Raw genomic sequence first — 13767 nt, forward strand, 5'->3', positions numbered from 1 at the left:
GACCCTCCATTTTCCACTCCATTTTCCACTTTGTCATTGGTACAAACTTTTCTATTGGTTTCCAAGATGGTCTTCCCAGACCCTCCTGAGAACAATTATGAAGTGATATCACCATCAGGGGAACCATCCAGTTCCAACAAAAGGTAAAAAAAAAGTCGCAAAAGTGTTAAAACACCCTTAGTCACAAAGAGGTTAAAGTCATGTTTTTTTCAGTTATTCTCTGCATAAAAATATATAAACCTCTTTTTTAACAATTAGCCCTTACACAATGTGCCTTCATCACACTATCGCATCACAATTCTGTTCCTGACACTACAGTACAGTAGTTGGACTTAATAGTTTACACTTAACACATTACTTAGCTTTGCGGATCCCTGTTAGTTTTTTTTAACCTATGTGGTCAAGATTATTATTTACCACAGCTTAATAAGACAACATTTACTTTCTACTGAAGGCACTGTACACTTACAAATGCATTGTCCCACTACTCTCATGCTCCCCCTTCCTCCTATCAGTTTCTTCTTTGCAGCTGCACAGAGAGATCAGAGGAGGCCTGAGAGTGTCTAGAGAAGGAGAGTGAGCTGGGGGGGGCAGGTACAGGGCTGGGGGTGAGGGCAAGGGTACAGACTGGGAAGGAGGATAGAAAAGGATGTGAAGGGACTATGAGGATGAGAACAGGAGTCATATAGAGATCTTACGGGGAGAGAGCAGGAAGCAGACAGGACTGGGGAGGGTAGGAGAAACAGAGAATTGTTTTTTGGGCAACAAATTTGTTTCCAAATGAAAACAATTCTCAGAATTTTGTCCGAGTCAAAAAGAAAACAAAAAATATTATTTTGGCCATCAGGCACATGACTGAGGTAGCATCAATGCGGCGCCCTATCCCCTCCCCAAATAAATACACAAACACAAAGGTAATATAACAATGCTTTATTATAAAGTCAACTATGGATAATTTTGGCCATGGTGCAGTCTGCTTTTCGCCTTCCACACCATGACACAGATATACAATAAATTTATTATAGTGCAAACATACAATATTTGAAAACACATTATAAACATGATATAATATGGCAATGCACGTGCCGCACCACATAACCCACTTGTAAACACATGCAAGCTTTAAATATAACTATCAAGTGTTAGCAAGAAATCTAAAAGGCAACAAAGAGCCAACACCTAAATTGTTAACAACCACTAACATAACTGTAAACTACACCGACCCACCTGGCAGAAGCGTAAAACCGTAACACTGTAGAGACCACCAGTGTCCCATGCACGGCAGCCCTTGTCACAACTGGATTCACCAAGGCACCAGCCCAAGGAGTGTCCTGCACTTAGGCCGAGGGCCTGTGCACCACGAGTCATACCTCACCTAAAGGTGGATAACCCTTGCTCTATGCCAGCCCAATAACCAACCGAAAAGAAACGTAAAAAGGGGCGGGAGGGAGGGAAAGCTTTCCAAGGTCAATTTAGTTAGTGACCTAAGCAGGATGAGCTCACATATATATATATATATATATATATATATATATATATAGTGACACCCACCCCAAAGCCCACTGGAATGACACACTCCTATCACCCACTAGCTCAGGGCTGTCAATGATTCCTTGACTGACAACCCCTAAACATGAGGAAAAAGGGAGGGGGAGAGGGCTGCCTGCCGTCCCCTCAGTCATGCGCCCCTCCTGCAACATACTCTCGCCTGGGGCTTTCTAGTATATCTTAATGTGTTGTACACTATGTATTTTTGTCCAGTAGTTGAAATGGTCCTTAGTGATCCTTTACTTACTAACTCTAATTTAGTTGTTTTTGTTTCCAGTAATCTTACTTTGAGTACATTTCATTGTATTACATAAGAACAAGCAATTAAATGGGATGCGCTTTACTTATATGTTCATATACGTTCTTATATGCATATGTTCAAATATAGAAATTGGGCAGAGGACATCACCAGAAGGTTATGTCCATGGAACAGGAAGATGAAGAACAAGAAGATGTGAGACACAGAACCGGAGCTGTGAAACATTGAAGGTGAAGTGGTCGGCAGAGAAGAAACATTCAGACTGTGAGAAAGTGGGAGTGGAAAAGCCTGTAAACTTCGAAAATAAATTTGTAGATTTTTGCTTTTGTTTTCAGAAAATCGCACAAATTAACAAAACCGGCAGTGGACACTATGAGAAAGGCAAATTGTAAGGTAGGATCCAAAACTTGATTCACAATAATATAATAAAATGTAGTGTTTGCACTGAACTGAATATGTAGACAAATCCTTCAGTTTCTTAAGGAACACATTTTGCTGCATAAATACATGCACTGAATAACGTATCTCAATACCGCAGTGTAAGTAACTTTTTTGCATTAATACTGACACCTTTTTGTACTATTTTTTTTTAACTTAGTTTATCCTTTTTGAGGTTGAAACAAACCAGTCTTTTATACATACTGCATGCATAATTAAATATACAATTTTTGAAGTACCAAAACTCCTGTGTTTTAACACAAGCTACAGTTCCTTTACAAAATACTCTTGTATTGATTGAGAACATGAATAAATATGTCATTAATTAACTAAGTAACCATAATGGAGTAGGTATGAAATGAAAAAAAAAAAGTTCTTCTAATGTGATGGCACATGTTTTTATTTATCAGAAAGCTATCATTTATCTTTTTATAACAGTCCAATACAGTTTATCTTGTGTTTTAAAGAAAAAATTGGGGAAAGCAAAAACTATGTATAGTTAATATTTTTAAATGCACACATAAAATGTTACATTCTATTTTCTATTATTTTTGACATAGCATATGGTACAATGGGGAACGTTTTAGAATTAAATCTAAGTACAATGCATATCCTGTATACTGCATATTTCTCAACAATATAAATAGTACTTTCATACACCTTATAGCTAATGACTTTCATTTGATATGTGACATTAATTGAATGTGTTATGTTTTTAGAAAAAAAAAAAGCTCTGCTAAGCTTATTATCCCGCTAATAAGGGACCATCAATTAGGGGGGCCTGGAGGAAAAGCCCTTACCGGCAGAGCTGTCACTAGTATCCCATGATGCCTCAATGACTTCTGTGTTCTGGGGCTGAACGTGATTTTCGATTGTGATCCAAGTGCGGCAGCAAGGTGGTTGAAAAATGCTGCAAATAAGGTAAGGTGCATTCTGAAAATAAAAATTACACTTTGTAATCTGAAACCATTGTTATCTTTTCCCCCAAACATCTTGCCTGTGCCATCTTTGTCCCCAAACAGCTTGTCAGGGTCCCTTAAGCAGCCTGTCTGTGTGATGTCTGCCACCAAACAGCTAGAAAGTGCTACCAAAAAGCTTGCTGGTGCCATCCTTGCCACCAAATAGCGTGTCTGTGCCATCTTTGTTCCCAAACAGCTTGTTAGTGCCCCCAAACAGCTTGTTTGTGGCACCCTTTGTCACATCCACCATCACTGAATGAGCGCTCATCGCAAAAGTTCTTCAGCCCTAACTCGCCAGCAAGGAGTGGGGACCCCAAGCTAAGCGTAGGGACTTAGCTGATCCCAACAGTGAGGAGGCTCAGGTAATGCACAGACAAATCTAAAAACTTGAATAGGTAACCTGTAGGCTGAATCAAAAATCGAGTATACAGAAAGAAAAGGGTAGTCAGAGGTCGGTACACAGTCCAGGTAGTCAGACAAGTCAGGTATGATACATAGGTAGGGCAATGCAGAAACAGAATTACTAGGCAAGCCAAGGGTCAATAGCAGCATGAAATCTTATTCCAATATGCAGAATAACTGGTCCACAATAGGGCACCTGTGCTGAGCTCTTCTGCCCCGAAGGACAGCATTACCAGCTGGTGGGGTCGCGCAGATGGCTGTAAACACACAGCCACCCAGATCTGGGTAAATCTATGTCTCGCGTGACCTCCAGGCAACGGTCCAAACAACGTGACACTACTCCCTCTAAAGGGCTGGCAGAAGCCCAAAACTTCACCGGTTTCTCTGGATGGAATTTCATTAGCAGAGCCGGGGCATGCAGATCACTGGAAGGGATGCATTACCTTTCTTTAGGACCATATCCCTTCCAGTGTACCAGGTAGTGGATAATATTCCTGTCATTCTAAGAATCCAATACGGCTTGTACTTCATATACCAGGTGAGAGTCTTTTTTGGTTGGTTTGGGTCCTGGATTTCTTTTCATGAATCTATTACAGTTGAGGGGTTTTAGTATTGAAACATGAAATACACAAGGTATTTTAAGTGAGGGAGGCAGAAGCCACAGGGTTATTGCAACATAGGAAGCGAAAGGGGCCAATATACCTTGGAGAAAATTTGATAGAGGAACCTTAAGCATGATGTTGAAGGAGCCAACCTACAATGGCGATTAGCCTGTCTCGTAAGTTGCAGAGGCTTATGATAATTGAGTTATATAATGATCTACACTAAGAACCGAGGTGTCGTTGAAGAAGACGGAAAGGAAGAGGGTTGATAACCAATATTTTAGAAAAAGAGAGGTTTTGGAAGCTTCATGAGAAATGTTACTCCTAGCGAATTCAGCTCATTGGAGGAGTTGTGTCCAATCTGCCTGGTGCTCCCCGACAAACAGTTGGAGAAACTGTTCCAGCGACTCAGTTCTTTCTTTAATCCCATGCGTTTGGGGATGGTAGGCAGATGAGAATGCCAAAGAGATGCCAATTGCCGAACAGAAAGTACCCCAAAATAATGCTGTAAATTTGCACTCTTCTGTCGCATACAATTTGTACCGGAAGGCCCGAAGAAAGATGATTTCTTTGACAAATGTAAGTACTAATTCAGGAGCAAAGGGCTTAGGTAGAGGAGCAAAATGAGCCATCTTAAAAAAGCAATCCACCACAACGACAATGTATTGCCCTCCAATGGAAACAGGTGTTCAATAAAGTCCATCTATTCTAATTCATGGCAGTGAGGGGGGCCACGATCTTAGAAAAGTTCTTAATTAATTTTCAGTAGTAATTAGCAAAGCCTTTGGAGGGGTTTGAGGGCCTGAGGTTAAGGCTATTGTGAAATGGCTGACAGCTTTTGAGGGTCCATTTCAAACCCAAAGCAGATTTATTGTATCGCAGAAAAAGGACCTGAATGACCTTGAATTGACACTTCTACAGTTTAAGCATATAAGCGATTTTGACATATCCGATGAAGAATGATATGGGCATGCTGACAATGGTATAAGGGGTAACGGGTACTGATTTTTAATAGTGATTCAATTGTGTTTATACATGGTAGCTTTGAATAAAATTTTCTGTGAGCATTGTGAGTACAGGAGTTCCCCAAGAGGTAATATCACCTGTATGTCAGTTGATTGTAGGGTTGTGTACCTGTAGCCACGGGAGACCCAACACAATGTGGCATTGACTCCTGATGCAGTAGTCCTACACAAATGAGTAATCTGATCTTCTGCAGCTCTTTCTGCCAGTAATAACGTGGTAGCCCCTAATAGCATAAGTTCTTTAGATCCAACGACAGGAACTGATGGACTGGGAACCATAGTGGGTTGGGGAGAATGAAAATACATTCTTTCTTTTTCAGGAATTTTTTTCTTTCTGTCTCCTTATCCTATTGTTTAGCTGGATCCTTGGGCCTTGTGTAATAGAGACAAACATACTGTGAAGGCTTTACTGGGTACATAATTTTTTGTGAAGGCCGCTATTAGGGAAGCACAATTGTACACTAAATGAGAAACCTTTTCCCGGAGTGGAGAAGCCAAACACAGAGACTTGCTGATATAGAGAAATAATGTACCCTATTTTTGCCCTCTCAGATGGGAACAGATAGGGGTTGAGTTCAAACTAGATTGAACATCGGTTCAGGAACCCTGCATGTTTCTGGTTCCCCATTGTAAGAGTTAGCTGCTGGAAGCTTAAGTAGAACAGGAGTGGGAGTAATCTAGCCCTGTAGATCTAGTAGATGTAGCAGAAGCAACCTGAGGTGTACTGAATCCAGCATAAGACCTTGAAACCAAGACTTTCCCAGCATGAGCAAGTTGGTCAAGTTTGTCCTTCATGCTGTTGAACTGTGCCTTGTGAACAGACATTGCTTTGCCAAACTCAGATGAAATCGTTGTAATGCTACATTCGCCGGCAGCGAGTCCCGACTACATGCCATCTTTGCCACAAAACACCTTGTTAGTGCTCCCTAACAGCCTGTCTATACCATCCTTGCCACCACAAGATATGAGTAGGAGAAGAAATCCTGGTGGTGTGTGTGGCCAGACAATTTGTTCTGTAATGCAACTCTGCAAATCATGAAATCTGATGCTGTAAGTACCTTACCCCATTTTTTTGTGTATTGAGGAGGAGAGATAAAGACAAAGCGAAGGAACAAAGAGAAGGGGGGCGATAAAGAGAAAGGGAGGTTAACTAGAAAGGTAGGGTAATGAGAAAGGGGAGAGATAGGCAGAACTGTACTAAATAATAAGTCATGGGTAAAATTATGAGAAAGGGGGGGAAGAGTGTGTTTGTATATTAGGGCAAGTATGTCTAAAGATGAGCAAGCGTGTGGGTGCAAGGGCAAGTGTACATCTAGGACGTTTATGTGTTGGCACAAGAACGAATGTTCATGTGTGTGTATTCTGAGAGCCTATCCATTGCTGTTCCTGTTTTGTGCCTAAAGGATATAAAATGAATAAAGGGTGCACGTGACCCAAGACTCTGAGAGGAGGCCACTGTGGGTGAAATCTGGGTGATGGATAAGTCAAGTTGATGTGATCTGGGCAAGTGTTGGGTCTGTGTGTAATCTGATTGCTGCGGCAATTCTTATGTGTGCCTCTTTTTCTCTTGTCCAACAATATACTCCATTGATCCTATCCCTTCTCATCTTACCCAGTCTCTCTCATCCACTCTTGTTCCTACACTAGTTCATATATTTTCCTGTCTACTGATTCTGTCCCATTCTCCTTCAACCATGCTACCATAACTCCAATCTTGAAAAACTCCTTCCTGTGTCCAACTGATCTGTCCAACTACTATTCAATCTCTCTACTTCCTCTCGCCTTCAAGCTTCTTTAATTAATTGTATACATCCAACTAAGTTTCTTGACTCCAACTTTTAGCTTGACCCACATCAATCTGGATTCCACTCTCGACATTCCACTGAGACTGCCCTTATTAAAGTTATTAATGACCTACTCACTGCTAAATGCAATGTCGTGGTGGGTTCAGCGGAGCGTAGCGCAGGAATGACAAAAAAGAAAAGCCACAAACTATCCTGGGGCTCAAAAGCAAGTAGTGGTTTAATGGGGCAATTAGCACCAAGGTAAGACAGGTAAAGTAAAAGCAAAGTCCAGGTGGTAGCCGAGGTCAGGGTAAATGAGTAACACAAAGTCCTGGTACTTAGCCAAGGTCGGATCAAAATAGAGTTGCACGAAGTCCAGGAATAAGCCAAGGTTGGGTCAAACAGAGGTACACGAAATCCAGGAACAAGCCAAGGTCAGAAGCCAGAAGGTCAAATGGTAAATAGGGATACTAAAAGGGACTGTAGCTTTAAGGGAACGATTGGTAGGAGTACACAAAGTAAACCACACAGCATGCAACAAGCAAGCACTAATGGCATGGTGTTTGGGGCTTTTATAGGGGATACAGGAACTACTCCTCCCCCTATTCCATTAAGCCCCTCCCCCTACTGTATGGCCGTATGGGCAGTGGGGATGATCCATCCCACTTCCCTCACTCCCTCTCCCTGCGTTTACCAATAGTGCTGCATCACCATCCATAACACACGCCCCCTTACTAAGAGCCAGGTGTGCACGCGGTCTGCTGGGAGTTTGTCTAACTCCAGGCTGAGGATGTGGCCTGCAACGGATTGCCGCGGCTTGGGGATGCGGCAGATGGGACGATGCCGTGCGGTGGGTAGCCAGAGGATGCCTCAACATGGTAGGTGTTGGTCCCGGGGGCTGACATGCAAGGGCCACTACTCGATTCTAATCCTACTGGACCTTTCTGCTGCTTTTAACACTGTGGACCACACTTTTCTTGGGCTTTCATGTCAAAACTTCAGCATCTACCTCTCCATTAACACTCCCCCTCCCCCTCTCCTCTCAGTTGGTATACCCCAAAGATCAGTTCTAGTACCCCTTCTGTTCTCGTTTTACACTACCTCACTTGCCAAACTAATCTCAACCTTTGGCTCTTTCTCCCTCTTAGATTGCGTAATTAACTACATTGCCTCAGTCTCTAACTGAATGTCTGCATGATTCCTAAAACTCAATTTTTCCAAAACTGATCTTCCCTCCCTATCCCTTAATGACAACGACACCATCATCTGCCTGTCCTCTCACGATCGATGCCTTGGTGTCACCCTCGACTCTAACCTCTCATTCACCCCCCCACAACACTGCCATTTCCATCTTTAATAACTTTGCCCACCTTCCTAGCACAAGATGTCACTGAGGCTTTTGTTCATGCCCTCATTATCTCCCACATTGACTAATAAAACCCTGTCTTAGCTAGTGTCTCTCATACCCGTCTGCTGCCAGACTTATTTTCCTCACACATCGCTTTACTAAGACATCTCCCCTTTGTCAGTATCTTCACTGGCTGCCTACACACTTCATGATTTATTTCAAAACCCTGACTCTTACTTTTACTTACAATTTGGCCCTTGTGAAAGTCGCTCAGATCACTACGCTTGCCCATTTTTCCTGCTTCTAACACATCAACATTGACAACATTTCTTCACACATAACTTGAAAAATCTAATGCACTAATCTATGAGTTGTTTTGAGAGTGTTAGTATGCACTGGCATTGAGTCTGGTCAGTTGATTTAACCCTTATCTCAAATGACTACTCGACATCTTTGTGAATAGACCTAAGTGTGTTGATAACTTGCTGCTATGGGTCAGCTAGTTAAAATAAGATTTGTAAAAGATAACTATGACTTGCAACCAATAACTAGTTGCTCATAGGTCATATATTGGTTTTCTATTTTTCTTGATTAGTCTTACTTGACTATGTTCTTAGGTACAAAATCACATCCTATTGTGAGGCTTATGTAAGTATTGGACAAGTGCTCCTATATTCCCTCCTGGTAAAGCAATCCTGCATTGCTAATACCATTGCTTTATTCACTAAAGGTAATGTTGTAATGAGAGTTTACAGGATAGTTGTGGCTCCTTTACTTCTCTATACATGACATTTTCGTAAATGTGTTTAATAAAGGTGGCTTGTACAAGCTGAGAGTCTTGTCTGGTTAACAATAAGAATTTATAATCTAAAGAAAATAAATCAACATCTCTTCAGTATAACTGTATCCTCCAATGGTTAAATGTTGTTGCTATTGTGTGTGCCCCATTATATGCAGTGAAGAAGAAACAATACATAAAGTAGGTTTTTCAATAATATACAATCATATCCAAAAATGTGGAAAAAAATATAACCCAGTTCGTATTTGTAAACACTTCATGAACCATCAATATTAATGGATCGTTTTCAGCTAAACATGTTGTTTATCTGGGTTTTAGTACTCAAAGCAATATGTTAATATTGAGAAAAGTATCTATTTCTAAAATTGAACTCAGTTTAATTATATGTGAAGGACAGGCTGAAGCTGCTACAATTAAGGAACTTTAATGACTTCATCCATAAAGCACACAAGATGTATCTTCTGAACCATACATAGCTGATTAAGATATCTGTATTACAATTTCATGACAAATAAACTATATCAGGTTTATAAGATAATGAGAATAAAACAGATTTTAACCAAAAAAACTTTAATGTTAACTGTTTATATCTATATTGCTAGTTAGTATATAATACAGTATCTCCACAACTACTATGAATCATCTGTTTTAAAGTTAACACAACTTAAAGAATATAGGGTGTTAGGAATAGAAAGTGATCCTGATGCAAGGCCTGACAAAGTTGTGTTAGCTCCATATAAACCAGTGGAAATCTACTGCTGATTGCTCCAATCTATTGGTCTATATGGTAATAAAACAAAACTTTTCAAACTAAGCCAGAATCACATTTATTCATAAGTCCCAGCTTATCTACAAGGTAGTGTACATGCTGGCATATAAAAATGCAGTAGCTAAGATAGCTAATGCTTGGTTCTACAAAAATACATAGATATCATCTGTATTCGTTTTGTTGTAATCATCATTTGTGCAGGCACATTTAAACACAAATTACGAATGTATAACCATTGCAAGTAGCATAATGCCAAGTCCCCTGATTTCATATTCCGCCATTCCATGTCTTAAAGGTACAGTGTGCCTTTTATTACTCAGCAGATGACAATAGGGGTGGGGGTTGATCTTAGGTCAGTCCTAGGGCAGTGCAAAAGGTAAATAGGTTGCTTCCTTTACAAAAAGAAATGTGTTTTAATTATTACTGTTGAAGCATGGGCTAGATGGTGAACTACCATTAAATAACAATGAAATATAATAAAACAGGGGTCTTTTGATACAAAAACTCATCCAATGGGCTACAATGGAGTGGGGGCCTTCACATAGCCCAGGGAATCCAATGCTACATCAGAGGCCTGAAATTACCCAGTGGTCGAGTCCATGGTCACTCCAGTTATTTTATTTAGTTTGCCTCTCAAAGAAAAGTGTATGTGAGAAATCCCATTAAATGTAAGAAATCATGGCAATACACAACTGCTGTTTTATACTTACAGGTTTCAAAATAAAAAGCAAATGCAAAATGACAAGAGAAATAAAATAAAAGCAAAGTGAGGAAATCTGTTACTGGACCAACTTATTTCTAATGGCTCTACAACAGCACATTAAATTTATAATAAAAAATATATTGTTATGATTTTTTGGTAATGGGATTTTATAACAGCTCACAGGATGCGGCAGGAAAGGACTAATGCCACTGGCTATTGTTTAATAATCTGGCAAAGACCTGTTTGAATTACCATGAACATTATGTTAATAACTACAACATTTCCTGCAGCATCTGTAAAACCTTTATTCATAGCCTAAATGGATGAGAATAAAAATTGTAATTCTGCTTAGTTGTACTTTCTGATTTGCTCATGGTACAGATTTTAAAACTTATCTATAATGCAGAATACAGGCACAATATTTGTCATGCCGTTCTGTAAAACTAATGATAATGTCAATAGTCATTTAAGTAAATTGTTTTGTAAATGACATGCAATTCCTTATCGTTAAAATGACTTTCCAATCTATGTTTGCAGCTATACCTTGGCAATTAATTTATACTCACAAACAAAACATGCTTCCTATGGCAGTGTAAATCAACAGTGGCTAATGCCTACCTGTTTTCATGTATAGTTTGTAATTAAATAACACCGTGAAAAATGAAACCAAACCGAAAATACGTGCTCTTATAGTGAACAATAAAATAAAAATGATACTTCCCTGATTTGGACTGCAGCACCCAAATAACACTCTCCTCCAAGTGTTAAAATATGAAACCAACGAAATTTAGATGGGGCGCAGGTACATATAAAGGGAAAAAAATAATAATACAATATAGTGTAGATGATTTGTTCAATGTGAAACTAAAGTGATATAATGCACTCACAAATCAAAGAAGTAATTCCAACCCATCAATAGGACTGTATATAATCTTTAATGTTCTTCTTGAGAAAATCTAAAAAACAAACTTCAATGGTGCAGTATTCCAAAGTGAAATGTAGAGAAATGGAAAAAATGCACTCACAATTGTATATGCACTACAAGTGCATATATAGGCGTAGAAAGTCCACCGGAGTATGGGATATATCGATCTCCAATTGAAAATATATCATTTTCGTATAGAACGTATAGAACGGCACCAGGATTTTAAAAGTCTGTACGAGCGACTCTATTGGTCGCCAGCAGGGGGCTCATCTGCCATCAACCAATAAAGTATGGACATGGTGCAAAAGCTGCTGCGTAGTGTGTACCATGTTAACCCTGTATTAACCCGTTCTATAAAAAACGGCAAAAAACGTACACGCAGAATGTACACTAATATTCACCCAAACCCAACACAGGAGCGGGCGAATATTCGTGGAATACGAAGATTCCCCCCACCTCCCCGGGAAGAGGAACACGAAGAGTTGGCGGCGCCCAAGTCTAATAATAACTAATAATAATTATTATTATAATACCTACATACATACATTTATAAGGGACACCCAAAGACAATGAAGGCCTTTTTATGATACATGCCACATTAGGAAGACCATAAATTAAGTGGACCCATGCATAATGCATATGCATGAACAGTGTTTTACTCTGAACACTGGTTGTTACCTGTACTGGCAGCTGCTTAGGTTTTTGGGAGCAAAACATTCACACAGGATGCCCTCCCTTATCTAAAAGCTAAATTGAGCAGCATACATTTATGAATATATTACATTCATAACAGCATTACTGTGCTGGTACAGAAGGAAGAGAGGGCTCTGCCTTTTCAAGCTTACAATATAGTCAGTGGTTAAGGAGGGGGGTAAGGCAGTAGAAGAGGACTGCTTTGATGAAGATGAGTTGATTGAAGGAAGGATGATATGTATAAGTTGTTGATCTTGCTGGCTGGGAGTGTTAGGATGCTGGCTGGGAGTGTTAGGAGGAAAGGTCATATGTATCTCGGAAAAAAGAGCTTTTTAATAGACTTGTGCATTCGTCTTCGGGCAAACATGAAAACGAACACGAAGAGTGCGTTTTCGTGTTCATTCCGAAGAAACGCCGAAGAGAAGACGGCTGCGGTAAAACGTAGGCAAAGACGAAGACACACACCACGAAGATCTTCGTGATCGTCTTCGTCTTCATCTACCATTCTCCCCCCCCCCTTCTAACTTACCTTGTCTTCGCGGCATCGCGGCAGTTCCCGGAAGTGGAAATCCGCAGGTTCGCCGTCACAGGTTACAGGGCAGTGCGAATGAGCCTATTGGTCGCCTACAGGGACCTCCCTGCAGGTGACCAATAGGCTCACTTACACGGTCTTTGTAAGTTAACCCCTGACAGCGAACCTATGGATTTCCAGTGGCATCTGCAGGGTAAGTTGCAGCATTGGGGTTTTAAAACCCCAATGCTGCAACTTACCCGGCACATCCCACTGGTCTCCCTCCCTGTTCAATTAGTTAAATGTCCATACGAGCAGACTTTATTGGTCGCTCGTACGGACATTATACTAATTGAACAGGGAGGGAGACCAGTGGGATGTGCCGGGTAAGTTACGGCACCAGGAGTTTAACAGTCTGTACGAGCGACCCTATTGGTCGCCAGCAGGGGGCTCGTCTGCCATTGGTTGATGGCAGACGAGCCCCCTGCTGACGACCAATAGAGTTGCTCATACGTACATTTAAACTCCTGGCGCCAGAGCTGCGTTAACCCCGTATTAACCCCTTAACCGGGAAAACGAAGAAAAACCGAACACGAAGAATGTCCATGAATATTCGCCCGAAGAGAAGACAGGAACAGGCGAATATTCGCAGAATACGAAGATTTTCCCCCCCCCGAAGACGAGCACGAAGACGAACACGAAGAACCACCTGGTGCCCAAGTCTACTTTTTAAATTAGCATACAAGGGAGAAAGTCTGACAGAACATCGGACAGAGAGCTATGCCGCAGATGCCATGAGTATGAAAAGTTTGTGGAAGGAGGGGTGGTTGACAGTGCTGCACAGTGGTCTAAGAGTATAAACATTCAGAAATCACCTGTAAGGAGATCATTAGTAATTTTAACAAGTGCTGTCTCGGTGGAATGCTGTGGCTGGAAACCAGATTATAGAGGGTCAAGCAGAAAGTAATAGGAGCAAAAATAAATTAGTTAACTATAAGTTAA

The sequence above is a fragment of the Sceloporus occidentalis genome, unplaced genomic scaffold (assembly GCF_023333645.1).
Source record: "Sceloporus occidentalis isolate IW3139 unplaced genomic scaffold, rSceOcc1.0.p SCAF_181, whole genome shotgun sequence".
NCBI lineage: Eukaryota > Metazoa > Chordata > Lepidosauria > Squamata > Phrynosomatidae > Sceloporus > Sceloporus occidentalis.